The sequence below is a fragment of the Arvicanthis niloticus genome, chromosome 14 (genome assembly GCF_011762505.2).
Source record: "Arvicanthis niloticus isolate mArvNil1 chromosome 14, mArvNil1.pat.X, whole genome shotgun sequence".
In the NCBI taxonomy this organism is placed as follows: domain Eukaryota; kingdom Metazoa; phylum Chordata; class Mammalia; order Rodentia; family Muridae; genus Arvicanthis; species Arvicanthis niloticus.
In genome coordinates this window covers 21,539,820-21,561,997 of record NC_047671.1, presented here as the reverse complement: position 1 = coordinate 21,561,997, position 22,178 = coordinate 21,539,820, and the positions used below count along the sequence as shown (strand labels likewise).

The 22,178-nt window shown below is 41.8% G+C and overlaps 1 protein-coding gene across 4 annotated transcripts in view; it reads right to left on the bottom strand.

Moving 5' to 3' along the window:
• Positions 1-22,178, bottom strand: part of Spire1 (spire type actin nucleation factor 1) — a 130,600-nt gene that overhangs the window by 84,714 nt on the left and 23,708 nt on the right. The gene's annotated exons all lie outside the window — the stretch shown is intronic.

Below are 22,178 nucleotides of genomic sequence, written 5' to 3'. Positions count from 1 at the left end.
ACACACAAATATTAAAAGTAACATTTATTTTTCTTGTGAATTTTGTGTTAATTTTTCTAAAGAGTTAAACAGTTAAAATTCCTTTGTGTGCACGTGTGTGTGTGTGTGTGTGTGTGTGTGTGTGTGTGTGTGTGTCTCGTATCTTCATTCTACATATGGACAGCTAAGCTGGTTCCATTTCCCTACGCAAATGATGCAGTAATAAAGGCAGGTGTGTAAGTACGTCTATAGTTGAATTTAGAGTTTTGGGTACATGTCCAGGAATGGTACAGCTGGGTCACATGGTAGTTCTAGTTTTGAAGTTCCATACTGATTTCCGGTTGTTACAACAGTTTACAGTCCCACCAGCAGTGAATAAAGCAAAGGTCCTCCTTCCCCAAAGCTTTGTCAACATTTATTGTCTTTTGTTTTCTTCATGATAGCAAGATGGAATCTCAAAGTAGTCTTAATTTGCATTCTCCTGATGGTAAAGAATATTACAGATAAAAATAAATAAGTCAAAACTTTACTTGCTATTAAACTTTTCTTTCTGGCAGATTTGCATTTTTGAGAACAGATATTCACTTGATCTTAGCCAAAAGGAAGTAACAAAAAAATAAGACCAAAACAAACAAACAAACAAACAAACAAACAGTATCAAAACCAATCCAGTCTTAGCAGAAGAAATGCAAGCCATTGATAGATCACTGAAGCTTACTGGCCATCTAGCCTCGATGAGCTTCATGCATACACACATACACACACACACACACATACACACACACACACATACACACACACATACACATATATACACACACACACATACACACACACATACACACACACACACACAGGGGTGGGAACAGAAGGAAAAAGAGAGAAATGGAGCAGCTTGTGCATTATGAAGAGATAACAGGAGGGTGTCTCCTCAAGGGTGGAGAGGAGTATCCTGTTTTGAGTGGAAACTCTGCTAACTGGGGTCATGATGAAGTCCTACCCTGAGCTGTGGCTGCGGGCCAGGTCTGGGTTGGGGACAGCCAGCCACTGGGGACCACTTGGATTTTCAGGGCTGTGCAGAACTGGCCCCACACCTCACTGGCTGCAGCACTCTGGAGAGCTGACCCCACCTCTCACCAGCCACAGCTCTAGAGAAAGCGGGCCCTATGCCTTAGCCAGGCAGCACAGTGGAACTGGCTTGGTGGCAGAGGCACAGATGACCTGGCCACAAGGACGTGAGTGTGGGAAAACTGACCCTGCCACTCATTTACCACAGGATGGCACAGGTGCAGAGGTGATGCCTCCCTCCCATCTCACCCAACGCCTCACCAACTCCAGCAGTTGGGAAAGTTACCCACATGGTCATAAGCACGGGAGAGCTATCCCTGCCCCTCACCAGCCGCAGGAGTAGCCTATGGGGATGTTGCATGGGTGTGATGCCCTCCCCATATCACCCTCACATCAGGAGAGCGAGAGCAGGTGAGCTGGCCCTGCCCCTCACCTGGACAACAAAGCAGTACAGCCTGGTGGTGGGGACACAGTGAGCCAGCCCTGAGGGTGAGAGTGTAGAAGAGCTGTCCCTGCCACTCCTTTGCCATTAGTCTCTAGAGAGATGGCATGGGTGAGGCAGTGTGGGTGTGACGAGTCCCTGTCCCCACCTTCCCCCAGCAGTGGGAGAACTGGTCCTAAGGGCAGGAGAGCAGGAGAGCTGATTAATACTGTGTGTGGTTAACACAGTGGAGCTGGCCCTGAAGGTGAAGGCACAGGTGAGCCAGCCCCAAGGATATGAGAGCAGGTGAGCTGGCTCAACTCCTCACAGGCTGCAACACTTGGGAGGGTGGGCCCTGTATCTGCACTGAGCAGCACAGTGGAGCTGTGGCAGCACTGGGCGGCCTAGTCAGAGCACTCCTGGAGAGTGAGCCCTGGTGGAACACTGAGCAGCTCAGCTAGTGCCAAGGCCCAGATCCAGGGCTCTGAGTTGGCCCACCTCTGTTAATCCAAAGTTGCAGGATCTCCATGACGCAGGGCAACAAAGATAACCCTGAGGAGGCCCGGTGAGAATCTAATATTGGTGGTGTCACAGAAGCCAGAGATCTTGAACCAGACCAGTGACTTACTGCAATGAACATTTGCAAGAAAAGATGTGTGGACAGCGGGAGGTATACTGTGGGATACATTGTGGCACACTTACAGTTTCTATGATCAGATGTTTCCTATGCTTTTTTGTTGTTGTTTATTTGTGTTTTTTATTTTGTTGTAAGAACAAAGGGTGGATATAGGGGACAGAGAGATAAGTGAGGACTGAGTTGCATAATGTGAAACAAAAAAATCAGTAAGTTAAAAAGATATTATAATGCGTATTAGACACAATGAGGTAAGCCTGTATAATATGATCAAGAAAGGAAAATTGTAAGTCAGCCAGCATAAAAAAATTCACATAAAAAGAAAACATACAACATATATAAAGGCCTATATTACTTCAGAAGATGAACTGCTCCTATACTGTGTACTGCTGTATTAGTTTCATTAAAGTATATAATTACACTCTGACACTCACTTTGTCACCATAACTCTGTGACTGTAGACGCTAAGTAGAGAACTTATTTATCCCTCAAAGAAAGAAGTTTATTGACTATCTCCATACTTATTCGTTTGCCCAAGAACCACAGTTCTCAAGCCAGGCTGTCAGGTCATCTTAGCATTCCTTGGTAGGAATGAACTGTGATCCCACAGAACAAGAATGTTTTTAGTCACAGGAATACCTGAATTAATAAAGACAATTCTGTCAAAAAAAACCAAAATCTTAGTACAGTGTCTGCTACAATCTTACCAGGAGATGACAAAACAAGTTGAGAATAAGAAAATTAAAAATAACATGAATCAGTCTTACTCTCTAAGATGCTTTATGGATGTACAGACTGAGTGAATTTATAACACAGATCCAACAATGTCACATTCTATACTCCCAAGACTCTTTCTAGTCTAAAAGCCAGTTTATTATGTGTTCTGAAACCAGCATTGGGCTCCATCCTCGAGACAAATTTGGTAATATCTGTTCTTAGTTTTTAGCCTGTGCCCCAGCTAGAAAGTTATATTGTATGTAAGTTGAGAAAAATATCTATTTTAGGGCTGGAAAGATGGCTCAATGGTTAAGAGCACTAATTGCTCTCCCAGAGGTCCTGAGTTCAATTCCCAGTAACCACATGGTGGCTCACAACCATCTGTAATGGGATCTGATGCCCTCTTCTGGCGTGTCTGAAGAGAACAACAGTGTACTCATATACATAAAATAAATAAATCTTTTTTAAAAAAGAAAATACATATTTTAAACTTTAAAGGTATTTAATGGTGCAAGGCTGTTAAAGAAAGCATCAATATCTGAAAATTCTATTTTATTTTTAGGAGACAAGGTTTCTCTGTATAGCCCTGGCTGTCCTGGAATTCACTTTGTATACCAGGATGCCCTTGAACTCACCTCCTCGGGCCTTCCTCTGACTAACCAAGTGTTGGGATTAAAGGCAAGTGCCACTACCACCTAATTACTAAAAATTTATTATTAGGAAAAAAAAGTACAACTTTATTGAGCATGTGCCAGCATCTGCATCAAGATCAATATTTTAATCCCAGAACTGGAGAGGCAGAAGCAGGTAGATTTCTGAGGTCTATAGAGCAAGTCTCAGAACAGCTAGGGCTACATAGAGAAGCCCTGCTGAAGAAGAAGACACCAGAGAAGAAGAGGATTAGGGGAAAAGGAGAAGGAGACGAGTTCAATTTCTAGTATCCAAGTCAGCTGGGACTGGGTGTGATATCTAACTCACTTTTCTGGCCTCTGCTCTCACCCACACAGTAGCTTAACTCATAACACACACACACACACACACACACACACACACACACACACACACACAGAGAGTAACAATAGTTATATACATATATTTTTAAATTGAAGCAGGGTCTGAGCTATGGCTCAGCAGGCTGAGATACATGCAGCCAAATCTGACAACCCGAGTTATAAGTTACAGTCCCAGGATCCACATGGTGAAAGGAAAGAACTGACTCCTACAAGTTGTCCTCTGACCACTACATATGTAACATGTATGCTACATACATATACATGTCATTAAACAAATATTTATTAAAAAAAAAAAAAACCAAACAGCCAAAGAAGATGAAAGCAAAGGCTGAATCAATACAGCAGAACTCTGAAGGAACTCTACCACATTTGCAGGCCCTCCCCAGCTTCCTGCCACCTCGAATCCACTGGAAAGGTCGGAGCCTCAGTGCAGCCAGTGACTCCACACTTGACTGCTGTAAGAAGGAGAGCTGCTGCCCATTCATTTCAATATCAGGAAGAGTCCAAGTCAATGTAAATCTCAAGTTCTATTTTCTATAACTTAGAAGTTAATTAAGCAACCAGCTTTCATGCATATTAATCATGTGCCATACAACACACTCAATGTACCTACACAATCACAGGCATAAGACCTTCTATCTGTTCACTGCCCTCCTCTTCCTCAAAACACTGTGCCCATTAGCAGTCAGCTGTTTTCCAGCCCCTCTTTCCCCTACCCCACACACAACAGACCTACTTTCTGTCTAGAGATTAACAATTCTGGACATAATATAAATGCAACCATACAACACGGTAAAGGGCCACTCTCACCTAGCATGTTCCACGTATATTATGCTATATTCGTATTTCACATCTGTTTATCATCAAATAACATTCCATTGCATAGTTATACCACATTTCAGACATTCATCAGTCAGCTGATGAATGTTATTGCTAAAATTGACTTACTTTAATATAAAGAAAATAAATGAGAAAAAACTACATTCATATTCTTTAAAAAATAAATACATAAATATACTCAATCTGCTCATTATGCTAAACATTTAGTTGTTGTTATTTCAAGACAGGGTTTCTGTGTGTAGCTCAGGCTGTCCTGGAACTCACTAGGAATTGGATCCAACTGCTTTTGCCTCCCAAGTGCTGGATTAAAGGCATGAGCCACCATGCCCAGCTCTCATTATCTTAAATCATATTCATTACAGAAATGGCGTGTTAGGGGATGCAGAGATAGCTCAGTGGTGAAGAACACTTGCTGCTCTTTCAAGGGATCTGGCTTGGCTCCCAGCACCTACACTGTATGGCTCACAACCATCTCTAACTATAGTGTCAGGGGATCCAAGGTCCTCTTCTGACCTCTTTAGGCTCCAGGTATATACATATATGATGTGCATATATATACACAGGGGAAAATCACTCATATACATAAAAATAAATATTTTAAATGATATACTATTTACAGTTAATAGTAAACTTTCACATGATATTTGGTTATACTAAAACCAAACATGACCCCATACCATGTTAGCACTGTTGGGGGTCTGTTCATACTTTTAAGTCAAATTTTGTTTCTGGTAAACCCAGCTATTAATTCTGACTCTGCTGTCAGAAGTTATAGCTTCAGTGCTGGAAAATTCCGGACTTCACTTTCCAGTTCACAATTGCTCTCCTTGTTTCACTTTAAAAAAAAAAAAAAAAAAAAAAATCCTCAATGGACTTGCTCCAGTCTGCTTCACAAACCCTGTTTCTTTCTATGCCTTTCTTCCGTTTCTACTGACCTACTAACTGTCCTTGGAGGAGAGTTACACAAGGTCTCTCAGTTCATGTAAGCACCTCTTACTCAAAACTCTGGAAAACTACACTGTGTTGTGCCCCCTCCCTCTCTGGAGTTTTTTTTTTTTTTTTTTTTTTTTAAATTAAACCATGTATTTAAAACTTATTCCTGGTTCAACTTAAATGTTCTGGTAACTGTCAGACTTCAAGGCACAAATGTCTTTCCTCTGATCAAGGTCAAGTCTGTTTTGGTCACTCTTGTGTACACAGCACCAAGCACAGATCTGAAAGTTACTCATATGTGCAGATAAGTTAATATACATAAAAGGAGACTGTGAAAGAAGGAAATACAACTTAAAGGAGATTTTCCTATCAGCTGACATCTACAGACCTGTGATGTACAAGGTCTTATGCTAAGTATTTTCACACACTTTAATTCTCATACTAGCATTACTAATAGGCACTATGCATATTAACCCACACCCCTCCCCAATTTTAGAGACACACCAATTGAGGTTAAGGATATGAGGGATTTAAGCAAGCAATGGAGCTAGAACCTAGACCTACTTCCCTCAGAGCCCATGAACTCCAGCGTGCTGTGCGACTCTACTCACATATGGTCAAAGTCAGTGATGGAAAAGAGAACCCTGAACTTGGACCACCCTGCCCAGGGACTGAGAGAGGAGGTGTGCAGGTAGGCTGCCCTGTTGGGGCCTGAGATCAAGTGTACTGTCACCACAATCTGTCTTCAAACACACACAAACATTAGCAGGACAGAACCGGTACAGAAACTGCCAATATACAAGGAACATTAGCCCTCAGCCCCAAGTACTTGGGTAAAAGTTGCTCTTAGGTAAACCAACCTGTTCTAAGCAGTTTACAGATCATCACTTTTTAAAAAAAAAAAGCTTTTGTGCCAAGTTGAGAAAACAAACAAGAAGGCCCAGCCTGAGGAAAAACAGGACAAGGACAGACGTCTGACAGAAGTCAGACATAGCAACAGGCTCCTTCTAGTCTAATCCAGTGACAGCAACCACCTCTGTTATCTTATGCATGAAACAAGGAACCAAAATTACCTTTTGCTACACAGAGGGAAGTTTAATGTAACAATATGTTAACAAAAGTATTTTCCCATTAGCTGTTCACATATACTTTATCTGCATAAAGAACTGCAGGCATTATAGTAGCCGGTGCGTGAGCCGAACAGTCATTCTAACTGCTGAATAGGTTAAGCTTCAAAGTTTCTTCTGATGTTATCTGTAAACTAGAAAATGATTTTTCTCGTAAAGACAAAAAACATTCTGGTATCAGGCCACAGCCAAACATTTAAACTGAAAGGAGCACCAAGTTGGCCAGAGCCCCATGTCTACCACAGGCATCCAAGCCACCAGGGAAAGTGCAGCATGAGAAACACAGGAAAGACATGAGTGTGAGGGTCCCCAGAGGGTCCCTGAGGATGCTACCCTCATGGGGGAGCAGATGTTGCACAGGTCCCCAGACCAGCATGGACTAGCAGGACAGCTCTCCCAAGTTAGGGGCGTTCTATACCTGTGTTTCTGTGAAATGGATTTCTTTATGAGTTTTTACTTCTTCATGAGCATAACATAAGCTCCCTGGAGAAGTACTTAGCCACAATGACGCCTACACGCATTACAAGCATGTTACTGTTTTTTATACAGATGAGAGAAATCTCTGAAGATTAAATGATCAACTTAGTACTGCAGAGCCAGTGAGTGACACAGCAGTCAGCCCAAGGGGGAAAAAAACCCTGCTCTCTACAGTTTTTGTTCTCATAGGGAAAAGACTACATACCTTGCAAAGAGAACAGCATTTCAAAAAGACAGCATTGGAAATTTTTAAATAGTCAATGCATACCTCGCCTGTGATTACACAAGAGCAGAATGAAGCTGGGTAAGGGATAGTTGGTACTTAACCATCTGAGAAAGAATCAGAGACAGGAGCCAGAAGGAAGGCTCAGACAGAAGGTGCCTGAAATGTTTTGTCATGTTTGAAGGTAGCCAGTGTGTGCGAAGGAAACCAACAAGAGCTGAGAAGCCTGGGTGTCCTGTAAACACTCTTACAGAAGGAGACTGGGAGCCACTGAAAGAGCCTGCAGAGTGACAGGAGGCATGGCAACGGCTTTGGACTGCAGGGGAAGAAACGAGGGGTGAAACGGCAGTTTCCAGCTGCAACTCAACAGCAAACTTTTAGAAGGCATAAGCCCAGTTTTCATTTACATATTTCTTCTTTTGATAACAAAACTGATAGCTGAAACACAAAAGAATCGTTTTGCATGTTTGAACACCAGAAAAAATATTCAAAGAACACACCTTTTGTTCAACAGAAGTTAAAAAGAGGTTAAATGACTTGCTCCAAACCCCCACACACAGCCCAGGGTAAACTACATCACCAGTTTGCAGACTCCAGGCTCAGCCTCCCTTGCACTGTATCTTGTCTCGTCAGGCAGTGCTGCCCACCTTGTAAAGCAGAGGCTTGCAGTTGGTTTCTAACTGCAAATCTAACATGGTTCCTCAAGGTGTCTGACAGGTGCACTGCACCCTAAGCATATCCTTGTCAGAGTCACTGTCATTTCATGACGACACAGCTGCTCTTTAGTTGTGAGAGTGCAGAGGTTTAAATGGAAACTGTCCCATTAGTCATGTATTTGAATACTTGGTCCCAGTTGGTAGCACTGTGTAGGGAGGCTGTCCAACCTTGAGGACTCGGGGGCCTTGCTGAAGGAAGAACATCACAGAGGACAGACTCTGGAGCTCTCTGCCTCCTGTTCCTGCTACCACACCTTCCCCACCACTATGGACATCTCTCTCTCTCTCCTCTCTCGCTCCTCTCTCTCTCTCATACACACACACACACACACACACACACACACACTAATTAACACAGAGTACTGAATTCCAATAAACTCATCCTAAGAAAAATGAATTTAATCCACCTGTCCACCTATCCAACAGCGTGGATGTTCAATCTCTACCATTAAAGCAAAGATCAGGAGGCTCTGAATTAGGTGAAAAATTTGGTTACAAACCAATATTGCTCACATGTAATATAATTCTTATCATAACCCATGCCCACAAGGAAAAAAGGTAAGAAAATATAAAATGCTAAAGGTTTTATTACTCAAGAGTGGAACTGAAGGTGAATGGGTGTGTGTGGCTTATTTTCTAGACATTCCATTTTTTTACTGTAAAAATTATTATAAACAAAGCCTGACACACGATTTTAATCTCAGCACCCAGGAGGCAGAAACAGGCAGATCTCTCTTAAGTCAAGGCCAGCCTGGTCTACATATCAAATTTTAGGTCTACCAGGACTAGATAGTGAGACACTGTCTCAAAAAGAAAGAAAAAAAATGTAAGTAAGCCAAAAATAAACTAGAATCCTTTTCTTGTGTTACGTAATATTAAATAAAACTGCATACAGCTCACCTACCACAGAGCCAGGCAACAGGCACATCGGAGTGCGCAGGCGCTGCATGCCTGTAGCCGAGCACTCTGAAGGCAGGAAGAAGAGTTTACAACCAGCTTCGGCTGTCTCCGGAAAGGCTAGGTTTTGTGAGAGCTTTTTGTCAACCTTTCCTCTTCCTACACAGTCAAAGTTGTGCCTGTGGTTTTTAAACAACTCTGCAACTAATTTTCAATAAAGGCCCTGCTTCATACTGCACACTGCAGTATGGATATGAAGGCAGATGAAGAATAGTCCTTGACCTTAAACTGTTCTGTCAAGTGACAGATACACAGGTAAATACAAAGTGTGACCTGAAGGGCCAGGAACATAGCTCAGCTAGAAAAGCACTTGCCACAAAAGCACAAGGACATGAATTTGACTCTTGGCACACACATTTAAAAAATATAGCATGGTGGTACACACTTGTAATCCTAGCATGGAGGAAGCCAAGACAGTCAGATCCTTAGGCCTCACTGGTTGGCCTGCAGAACCAAATCATCATCCCTCAGGTACCAGTGAAACACCCTGTGTTAAAAACAAGGTAGAAAGCTCCTGAGGAAAAGACCTCATGTCAACCTCTGGCTTCCACACAGAAATGTACACACATGCAGCTACACACACACAAACACACACACAGACACACAGATACACACACACAGGTAGGGGAGAGAAAAGACTGTCTGGCTTGGAGAGGTAACTGTAGAGTTCTGAAGTCAGAGGCTACTGTCATTTGAGAAGCCTGCCCTTGCTATCTTCCTCATGTACTTCAGGGAGTCACATTTATCCTACATCACCTTGACCTATTTGCCACCTGAAGTAAGTTAGGGAAAGGGCTGGAAGAGACACTGTACCAATTACATGAACCAGAACTACAATGTAGTATTGATACACTAAAGCTGCCTTACAAGGAGCCATTGTTGGGAGGACACAATGGCCAGACCAAGAGTGTCCTTATCTCTCTCGGCTCCCACTCTAGAGATCTGGGTTGCCAAGAACAGGTGTGCACTTGTGTCTGGCTACCTGTGGACAGTTTTCAAGTAAATTCAAAGAGATCAGAAAAAGAAACGGCCTGAGATGTCCACCCTTTGAAAGGAACTTAGTGAAAAAGGAGTGACTTCAAGGAAGGCAGCTAGCACTTTGTCCCACGTGTGCAAAATAAAGCAGGAACCTCCAGTCTCCATGCTAGTCTTAGCTATAACTCCTTTCTGGAAGAAAGCACTGCTGTGGCTTCAGTTTGGGTTTCTCATGTCACAGCTATCTCTCTTTTATCATCCTACTTCCAATTCTTAAAAATACCCAGTGATATATACATTAATCACACACAAAAGGCAAGTCACCAAGTATTAAAATTTTACTGTACAGAAACCTAGGAAGAGATACTTCCCTATAATGTCTGAGGGGGAGTATTTTGAGTAATCAACAGAAGCCACTATGATTTGCTGTTGCTTCTGACAGATATTCACAGTAAAAATTTCATTAGGGGAAATCTGTAGCTTAGATAAAATTCCATATATTCCCAGACAAATACTGTTTTATTCATATTTGAATAACCTTAATATTTAAAATGACAAAACAAATCACTCACACACACACAAGAATTGAGAGACAGGACTTTTGTCATTAATTCCCTAATAACTGACTCCATGTTCCTTAAGAAGTCACTATAAAAAAAAAAAAAAAAGTGAAGAAAAAAAGCAGAAGCCACTATAACTAGGAATGTAGCTCAGTTGTCAGCGTCTGCCCAGTGTGCACGAGGTTCTAGGTTTGACCCAGAGTATAAGCTGAGCAGGGTGATGCACACTTGTAACGCAGCACTTGGGACGTAGAGACAGAAGGATCAGAAGTTCACTGTTATCCTACTGCAAGTTAGAGGTTGGCCTGGGATATACAAGGCCCTGTCTCAAACTACATGCTCACTGCAGATCGGAGTCACTCAGGATGCTGCTGACCTCCTTCTAGCTCCCCCTCTCCAATCTCCACAGCCCTGTTGCATTCACAACTAGATTTTCTGACATATTCTTTTGCCCTTCCATATATCTTGAACAACCCTTACTCAAACTTACAGTTATTGCTTCATTTCTCACCAGCCAGTCTTCCTTTCTGGGCCGAAGAGGCAATGACGCAGAAGAGAAGGTGTCATGAGCAGGTGACAGGTGCTGTTTTAACCCACGAAGACTCACCTAGACAGGTAGGAGCCAGAACAGCTTCCCAATGCTAAACTGGTACCAACAACTAAGGAAAGACCAATTCTGTATGTCTGTGCCTGGCTGTCCTGGATTTGTTAACTCACGGTCTTATCTCATGGTTCCCAAAGCAAAACTGACTGCCTCGAAGACATGTCTGGCAAGGAGGACAAGAGATGCTGCCCAGTAACAATTTGCTGAGAATTACAAACCAACAGCTTGGACTCTGGTTTCCCTTGTATTCGGTGCTGCTCAAAGAGCAAAGTAGATAAGCCTTTCCACTGCTTTTTCAGAGCCTCTCAAAGACATGAAATAGCTGAGTTAATTTCTTGATAGCACTTTCCAACAAGTCTGTGATAGCTAATATTGGTTGTCTACTTGACACACCTAGGAAGAGGAAAGTCAATTGAGAAATTGCCTCTATCAGATTGGGTGTGGGCATGTCTGTGGCCCAGTATATTGTGGGCGGTACCATCCCTAGGCAGTAGGGTCTGGGCTGTATAGAAAGCAGAATACAAGCCTGAGATCAAGCTAGTAAGTAAGCAATCTCCTCCATGGTCTCTGCTTCAGTTCTTACCTCCACGTTCTTCCTTGAGCCCCTGCCCTGGACGTTAAGCTGTAAGCAAACTAAACCCTTTCCTCCCCAAGTTGCTTTTGGCTGGTGTTATCACAACAGAAAGCAACCTAGGCCAGTGTCTAATTAAATATGCAGGAAAGAAGAGTGGAATGCAGTGGTTCTCATGCCCACACTACTGCATAGCTGGGAGTGTAGGCCATGCCCAGTCATATCCACGAGGGACTCTATGAAGCTGGATGAGGTGGTGGGTGAGGACAACTGGCCTGTGCTGGTGCCTGCATGCCGAGGCCAGCACTGAGACTGAATACTTTGCATTTTTATACAACAGACTAGACTGAGTCACCAAAGGAAAGGGTATCAAATCACAGACATTTCAAAATTCTGAAATAGTTGTAGAAGCTAAGTAATAACCATGACATTTACTTACATATTTTCTGGAACTTGCTTGGTAACTGTGCTCTTCTTTTTTTTTTTTTTTTTTTTTTGGTTTTTTCGAGATAGGGTTTCTCTGTGTAGCCCTGGCTGTCCTGGAACTCACTCTGTAGACCAGGCTGGCCTCAAACTCAGAAATCCGCCTGCCTCTGCCTCCCAAGTGCTGGGATTAAAGGCGTGCACCACCACTGCCCAGCAACTGTGCTCTTCTAACTATATAAAATTGTTTTAATTTAGCTGCAGGTAGCTATACTGAGCCATCTCTAGGGCCTATGATTATATATTTTAAGCTAAACTAGACATATTCATAATATTCATATACAGACATGTTGATAAGGTATCTGAAGTCTAGAATTGATTTCAGAGTATTTCAGAAGCTGATCATTTTGAGTTCCCCCCAAGCTCCTGGCACAGTGTTTTACCTGTAAGATCTCCCATAGAGAAGACACAAAGGCTAATGACATTTAATGGCCACAGAAGGAAAGGAAAGGGCTGTGTCCTCCTCCTGCTCTCAGGCTGCATTTGTCTCAGTCTATGTATCATGAAGCACTGCTTACAGGTTTTTAATAGCAAACTCTACCAACCAAATTCACTAATAACACAGGAAAGCTTTCAATGTAGCAATAACACTCATTTTAATGATTTCTTTGTACTATTTTTGAGACTTTTCTGTGAGTCTTGGTTTATATCAAAATGAAAACTTTCAAACTCTTCAACCAACTTAAATGACTCAAGGAGAAAGGGGACAGCTCTCAGGATCGCTCATGTGGCAGAGGAAGTGCTTCGGGATGGATTCCTGAGAGCTCAGAGCTGGGACTCTCCACTTCCAGGACAATTCCCTTGTCCCTCAAGTCAGTTGGGGGAACTTTATTTTAACATTACTTTAAACTTTCAGAAACATCTTAAAAATAGTCCTTAGGAACTTCTATTTCTCTTTTACCAGATTTATCAATAATTAAGCATCTGCCTCACCTGCGGTATCATTCTTCTCTCTCCCTACCTCTCTCAGATCTATCTGAGAGTAAAGTAGCACACGGAACGCCTACCTCTTATCCAATTATTGTAGTTTTGTTTTCTAAAACTAGGGACATACTGTAGATGACCACAGCACAATTATCTGTATCATGAAAATTATCGCCTACACAATGTAATGAAAAACCATACTGAACTGTCATCTGTGCTTCTCTGCACTGGGTGCCTAACAGTATCATCAGCTGGATTTGTCTCTGCTTAGCCTCCTTTAACCCAAAACAGTTCCTTAGTTTTGTCTTTACAACATGACAGCTGAGGACTACAGGGAAGCGTAGAGCTGCTAAGGTATCCGTCTGGGTCACGTCCCTGGGACATACATAGCTGGCAAGAGGCAGGGGTGTGCTCTTACAGCATGTCCTGTGGTTTGTGAACTCTGACCATATGGACAGATTCTATGGTGACCCTGTGGGCTCCACATCTAACAGTCTTGTCCACGAGACCTCTACTATGCTTCTAGACAACAGACGACAGCAAGGCAGATGTGATGCTGAGAGTCCAAGTCCATGGCTGTGTCACCCAGTGTTAGAGGAGCTTCTCCTTGGCTGGCTCTGAGGAAGAGGGTAGACACGCTGCAGTCTCACATAAGAACTGCAGACTAAGAACTGAGGTAATCTTCTGGTCAACTGGCAGCAGCAGTGGCAGCAGCTCGTTACTGTGCTAGGGTCACAGGTAGGCACCCATGCCTGAGTTTTCCATGAGGGCTGGAGCTGTGAACCAGGCCTGTGTAGCAAGCACTTTAACAGCTGAGCCATTTCTCTAACCTGTTAGGATTTTTTTTTTCTTAACCAAAAACATCATACTCTTTCAGATTAGATTTTTTTATCATTTCTGAAATTAACCAAGATGTATCCACTGTCAATTTAAAACCCAGTATGTACCCAACTGTCACACAAGCATTCATGAGCCAGAGGTGGGGTCAACATGGAATGGGCAGATTTAGCTAAAGACTTAAACACACACTTTTCAACATTATACTCTATATTAAAGCAACAAACCCTACATATTACCTTTAGTGATTTACTTCAGGCTATCAGGAAATAAAAATTTTCATCTACTGTGTATGGGCCCAAAACTATCCATAACCATAATAGAGTAAGTTCAAGAAACTAACATCAATGTATTTTTTGGCTCATTCCCAAGACATTTAAGTTTCTCCAAGAAAGACCTAGAATTATAAGGCCAATTTCCCTGAGGATTTCAATATACAGGACAAGTGCTAAACCACTGTAATTTAGAATTGGCCTGTCTCACAAGCTCCTACAGAAAAAACCCTGCACCCATCTAATAATAATAATACAGGAGGGTTAAGGACTCATGGGTTGCATTAATGCCTTTTCCAAAGTTTCATTTTAGCTGAAGTGTATCCCTGGCTTCAAAAGGCCATAACTGAAGTTGTGACTGGTTAGAGGCATTTGCAGAATAAGAAGACATCTATTCATTTCATTGCCTCAAAAGAGACAGTAAGATGATCTCCAGCACTGTGTAGCTGCATTACACAGAAGGTACAACAAGCTGGATAGAGACAACACAGGGAAGCAGGTGCTGAGAGTTGTTACCCACTAACCACCTAATAGGTAAGTGTAGTAATTAATTCTGTTGTTGTAATGAGGTACCAGACAAAAGTAAGTAAAGGCAGGGTTCATTCCGGCTCACGGCTGGAAGGCACAGTCCACAGTGGTAGATAAGCAGGGCAGAAAAGCACGAGGTGGCAGGTCGCACTGGTCACAGAAAGCAGAAGGAGATGGACGCGGGCGCTCAGCCAGCCTTCTCCTCCTTATCTTTCTATACAGCCCTGGACCCTTGCCCATGAGACAACGCTGCCCACAGTTAAGATGAATCTTCCATCTTCAGTCAAACCTCTCTAGAAACATCTTCACAAGCATATCCACAAGTGTATCTCCCAAGTGGTTATAAATTCAACAAGGAAAATTAATATCATAAGTTACTATGCTTTCCTATTCTTTAGCTCTTATCTCTCAAGTGTCAATAATTATAGTATCAACCTTGTAAATTTGTTATTAAAATTAATGTCTCTATCAATATCCCCCACAGTAGGCCCTCAAGTAGTTTTAAAAAATGTGTATAGGCAGCCTGGTCTACAGAGTTAGTTCCAGGACAGCCAGGGCTACACAGAGAAACCCTGTCTCGAAAAACCAAAAAAAAAAAAAAAAAAAAAAAAAAAAAAAAATGTGTATAGGAATAAAAATAATATAAATATTACAAATGGTATTTATGAACTCTGTGTTTCAGATACAAGCATGAGGGGCAGGAGAGTGGACTCAGAGGTTAAGAGCACACACTACTCTTAGAGAGGACCTGAGTTCAGGGTGGCTCACAACAGCCTGTAACAACTCCACTCTAGGGAATCTACTGCCTCTGCCCTTCACAGGCACTGTATTCAAACACATATATACATAATTAAAAATAAATCTTTAAAAAATATAAGCATGAATGTTTTTAACAGTTTCCTTAAATGACACTTCAGTCTTTCTAGTCTTTCCTCCTCCTCCTCTTCTTCCTCTTCATCTTCCTCTTCTTCTTCATCCTCTTCCTCCTCCTTCTTCAGATTTATTTATTTATTTATTTTATGTATGTGAGTATACTGTAGCTGTCTTCAGAACAGGGATCAGATCCCATTACAGATGATTGTGAGCCACCATGTGGTTGCTGGGAATTGAACTCAGGACCTCTGGAAGAGTAATCAGTGCTTTTAACCACTGAGCAATCACTCCAGCCCGCCCCCCCCCCCCCCCAGTTTTTCTTCTATTGTATAAATTACAATCAGCTTTATCCATGAGTGCCCAATTAAATCAAGTCTATCAAGATTAAGTAATGATAAAAACTAACCTAATGTTATATAATGGATTAACCTAGTCCACTTAAAATATAGCCAATCTGGCACAAGAACAGCAGCCTGTTCTAGTTATTCATTTAGCCGCTTTCCTCTCAAAGGGAAAAGGTTCTCATGCTATGTAATAGGCAGCAGTTAATAAATAATACAAGACAGAATGGAACAAGCTGAAACTGGAGATTACAAATTAAGTTACAATCCAGAAAAAAGTGTTCAGCAACTTTCATCATGGATTGCAGTCCATACATACTATTTAAATAACAGTAGTAGAACAAACTTGTAAAATGGCAGTATTAAAAGCTTTCCGTAAGCCTGAATCAGAGTTGCCTTCTGGACAGGCAAGTGCAAGCACAGAGCAGTCATCCATTTATAAGTTTCTAAGTTACCAGCTGGAGCTGTGAGCCACTTATAGGAAGAGAGTGTAGGTCTCCTTTAAGGATTAAAAAGAGTGGCAGAAACTGGTGGCTACTAGGAAGGGGATATAAAGAGAAATGGTGAGAGTTTCAAAGATGATAGAAATTCATTATAATGATGGTTAACAAAGGAATGTAAACATAAAACATAAAACATGGGAAAAAACAATCTACAAGGGTGAGTTTCTTTTTTTTTGGATTTTTTTTGTTTTGTTTTGTTTTTGTTTTGTAAGGGTGAGTTTCAATGTATATAAATTATATGTTCAAAAACTAAGTCATTTTTTTAGTCTGAAATCATATACATACAAACAACGTAAGAATAGACTCAGCAGCCTGTATTCATATATTTGTGTTTATATATACATATGTATGTATGTATGTATGTATGTATGTAGAAACAATAATAAAAGAAAAGAGACCACGAATTTAAGAGACAGTGGGGGTGTATGGGAAGGGTTGGAGGGAGAAAACATGAGGGTTTGGGGGGGGGGAGAAGAGGGAAATGATGTAATTAATATTTAATTAAAATTTAAAAAATAAAAGCTGAAAAAGTAGGGGAAATTTAATTGTCTATTTAAAGCTTTTAAATATGCATGTTGAAGCCTGGCATGATGGCAGATACCTGAACTCCAGCACTCAGGGGATAGATGTGGGAGTAAGCTATAGGCCAACATGTGCCACACAGTGAAAACCATGCCTTTATTTAAGTCATATGAAAGACTTCCCTTCCCTAGAAAGCTGCCCTGGCACAGTGGCACATCCCTGTTGCCCTGACATACAGAAGCCCGAGGCAGGAGCACAGCTGCATGGGTAAGGCCATCTTTGAGCTACACAGTGAGTTCAAGGCCAACCTAGGCTATACAGCAAGACCCTGTCTCAAAGTCAGGACAGGACAGACAAGGGATATTTCCTTCACAAACTCCAATGCTGAGAACACTAGCAGTCAAGTATGTGAAGACATTTTCCAGGTGGCTGAGGCATAGCTTCGAAGAACAACACTGGCTTAGCATATGCCAGGGCCTGAGGTAAAAACTCAGCACCGAAAATAACAAAACCTTCCCAAAGGGAGAGATGTGGTAAAACGTTTGATCTAAAGATATACCAGATTCTCTTAAGGAAAAGGGCCTGACTGAATAGCTATATATACTCTTCTGGCTTTCTTTATGCTCAATTTCACTTTGGTTTCTATGAATTAGGAAAAGTATTAAAAAGAAAATTACAGGGGCCAAAAAGATGGCTCCATTATTAAAGGTATATACTACCAGTCCTGACTACCTGAGTTTGATCCTCCAGAAACCACATAGCAGAAGGAGAAATGACTCTCAAAAACGATCTCTACAAACATGTGTGAGAGCACACACAAAATAAGTAAATAAATGTAAAACATCCACAAATAAAATAAATGTAAAGGAAGGAATTATAGTAAAAACAAGAGGCTGGGAGCTGCAGAGGGCAGAAGAGAGACAACACAATGGATGTCTAAAAACACAAAAGGAGACTTCCATTTTATAAGCTTCTCTCTCTCTCTCTCTCTCTCTCTCTCTCTCACACACACACACACACACTCACACACACACACACACACACACACACACACACACACACAGACTGGGTGGGGGGATTAAATGAGAATTACACTACACAGGAGATTATGAGCTCCCAGAAGCCATAGTTTGCCTCATAAGAAGTCCAGTGCAGTATGAAACACCTCCCCTTAGCTGTTGGGAGGAGGTGCCTTAGCTAAGTTTCTGTTGCTGTGATAAAACACCATGACCAAAAGCAGCTTCAGGAAGAAAGAGTCTATTGTCGCTTACAGTTTATAGTCCATCACGAAGGGAAGTCAGGGGAGGAACAGAAGCAGAGGCCATGGAGGAACGCTGTTTACTGGCTTGCTTCCTAGGTTCACCACCAGCTACACTTCTTAATCTTCCCAGAACCACATGCCAAGGGGTAGCACTACCCACACCAATCATTAATAAGAAATTCCCCACAGACTTGCCAAAGGCAATCTGATGGAGACATTTTAATTTAGATTCCTTCTTCCCAGAACCTAGCTTGAATCAAGTTAACTTTTAAAAAACTAACCACCTGGGCATAGTGGCACACTTAAATCTCTGCACTTAGGAGACAAATGCAGACAGATCTCTATGACTTTAAGGCTAACCTGGTCTATCTAGTGAGTTCCAGGATAGCTATGGCTACATAAAGAGACCCTGTCTCAAAACAACAACAAAAGAAAAACTAATGGGAATGGGGTGGGGTACTGTGTGCATCCCCTAAGACATAACCCCAAACAATCCCAGATAGTGCCATTGCTCCTACTTGTCTTCCCAACCCCCCTGGCAGGTAAGACCCTATTGCTGAAGACACCTCACACAGTGACCACAGGACAGCAAGCTAGTGCTGATCTTGAAGCTTCCTCCCTAGTGGCTAGATCTAATGGTACCAGAAAGTGATCTGCAAGCTGCTGTAGGGATGCCAGCAACACTCTTACCCAGCTGTGATCCCTGTGGGCCACAAGTATGACCAGCATATACAAGATTGATATCCTCATGGGTGCAATAGTTAGCATGAATGTTAGTAGAGTAGCCAGCACTTCATACTACTTTTAAGGCCTTTCCACAGGAGGAATCCTGGTGCCCTGTACAATAATCTAAGCATAAACTCATGGCTAGTGAGCTCACAAGCACTAGGAGAGAACTTACTAATATTTCATCAAATAGACATAGTGCCAAATTATCCTTTAAATCCATATCCTTATACCATAGATGAGTGTTTTCAGTCCTCATGTGAGAAGCTTCCTTGTACAGTACACTGTGGTCAAAGCAGAGGAACACATGTCTGCAGTGTGCTGAGCCATAAATGAGATATCTCTATCACACACTCTTCCCACAAGGTTCAGTGAGCACCACAGAAAAAGTAAGAGCTGGAGGTCCTTGAGAAACAGGGTAAAAAGGTATCCTCTGGACATGACAGGGCAGCTGCACTCACGAACTCAGCAGCTGTGGCTGCCTGAACAGAACCTGCACAAGATTAACCCAATTGACATTTCAGCATAGGCTAAGAGGAGGGGCTCATAAGCTTCTGCCTCTGGCTGAAGATTTATTGACCATTGATGGCTGCTAGGCAAATGCTCTGTTTGGCTTTCTATTGTTGTGATAAACATAACAGAAAGCAAGGGAGGAAAGGGTCTATTTCATCATATCACTTACACTCCATCATGAAGGGAAGTCAGGGCAGGAGCTCAACCAGGAACCTGGAACAGAGACCCCAGGGGAACATTGTTTATTGGCTTGCCCCACATGCTTGCTCAGCCTGTTTATACAACTGAGGACCATCTGCCCAGGGCTGTCACTGCCCAGTGACACTCCCACACCAATCATTAATCAAGAAAATCTGATGGAAGCATTTCTCAATTTAGGTCCCCTTTTCCTAGATGAACCTAGCTTATATCAAAATGACAAACCAAACCAAACAACAAGCAAAACCTAACCAGCACAGGGAAAGTCATTTTTTTTTAAGGGTGTGACCCCTGGAAGACTGATGTTCCAGTGGATGGCCTCGTATCTGCACACATAGGGCAGCACAAATTGTCTCTTTTTTTTTTTTTTTTTCTTTTTTTAAAGGGACTTAGTGGTGGGGGAGAAAGGGGATCCAAGAAGAGTTGGAGAATGAAAGTAAGAGTGACTTTGATAAGATACATTGTATATATTTGTGAAATCTCAAAGAATAAACTAAAATTCATATTTAAAAACTAAAAGATAATTTATAACATGGTTTTTATGTGCTATAAAAACTCTATGTTGACTACATTGCTTTGATCAGGCTCTTTCAACCTCAGAAAAGGGAATTTTATTTTCCTCCATTAGCCTTCGAACCCTGCTTAGGAAATCAGGACCTTCCTGATCCCTTCCAAGGAAGAACAACAACATGCTACATCAAGGCATGCTCCATCTCCATCCAGCCCTTCTTCTCAGCAACCCACTGTGGCTGAGGACTCTAGAAAGCTGGAAGGAGAGGGCACAGACCACCCCTTCCACCCCAACACCACCGCCACCCACTCATTAGCTCAGACAAGTAGTCTGACACAGCTAGCTCCCTACATTCTTACTTAGTCTGGACTTTCCACCAGCGAGAGCAAGAAAAGCTTCTGCCTCACACTAGGATATGGGAGTCTCCTTTCTTAAGAGAAAGTCAACTCAGCAACCAAGACAGGCTCTCAAAGAAAGTATCCTAGTCCAGTACAACCTAGCTTTTATACGCCCTTCCCCGTCCCCATAGCAACTCCACACTGCTGCCTCAGAGCTGCCTCTCTTTCCCCCCCCCACCCCCCCACCCCCCGCAACTCCACCGGCTCAGGACCAAGTAGCACTTGCAGGTGCTCTTCACCCCAAAGGCGCCTGGCTTTCCAATGTCTTTAAAATAATAATACTTGTTGCTAAAGAGCAATTATTGATGCACCATGTAAACTACTAGTGTTCACAATGCTAGAAATCAAAACAAAAAAAAATAAAGATACTAACTTAACCACTTTAACCTGCAATAGATTAATATAAATAACACTTTTAAGGAAGAAAAAACCTATTATTTAACAAAAAAATATTAAAAGAGCCTTTTTAACCCCCAACTTTCTAAACCTCTAATGGCCTTAGGAATGGACAGCCAGCTCTCATGTTTGCTTCTGCAAGTAGTCTGACAGTCATCCTCGCCGGTAGGAAACAGCGTTAAGCCATGCTTACCTCATGGCAGTGCAACAGGACAGAATGATGAGACTTAGGACGAGCCTTGCACCAGGACTACATTCAGTACCAAATGCACACGGACACAGACCGTGTCAGTGTACTCTTAACTGACAATAGTACCTTGGGAGCTAATGACATATTCCACAAATACTCTCTCTTTACAGCTCCATGGCCCTATGAGTTTAACAGAAATTATCCTAAATGTTTTATAGACAAAGGTCTGGGATGAAAAAGTGCATCACTCAAAATTTCACAGACCCCAAAACTGCAACAAAACTACTATCTTCTGACTCAGATTGATCCTACTTCTTATACTGTAGAAAATATATCAAAAATCCTAATTATACTTGAATCCATTTAAAAAACTAATTTAGAAAATGTATTTGTACCTTCAAAGTTGAGTTGAAAATATAAAAGTAAATTGAATTTAAAAAGAATGAATTATTTTTATGTAATAGCATTTTAAAGAAATTAGCATTTTATGTTAAATTTACTGAAAGCTATTATCAATATCCAGATGTACATTATAAAAGTAGACACACGCAGGGCAGTGGTGGTGCACGCCCTTAATCCCAGCGCTTGGGAGGCAGAGGCAGGTGGATTTCTGAGTTAGAGGCCAGTCTGGTCTAGAGTGAGTTCCAGGACAACCAGGGCTACACAGAGAAACCTTGTCTTGAAAAACCAAAAACATAAAAATAAAATAAAAAAATAAAAATAAAAGTTGACACACAGTTTCTTAAATATTTAGGCATTAACAAGGTTGATAACACTCTAGTCTAAGGATTGGTGTTCTGCTACCAGATAGGATGGCACCCACATAGGAAGCCTAACATCTAATGTTATTCTTGAAAGGAACACAAACAATCACATGAAATTTCACA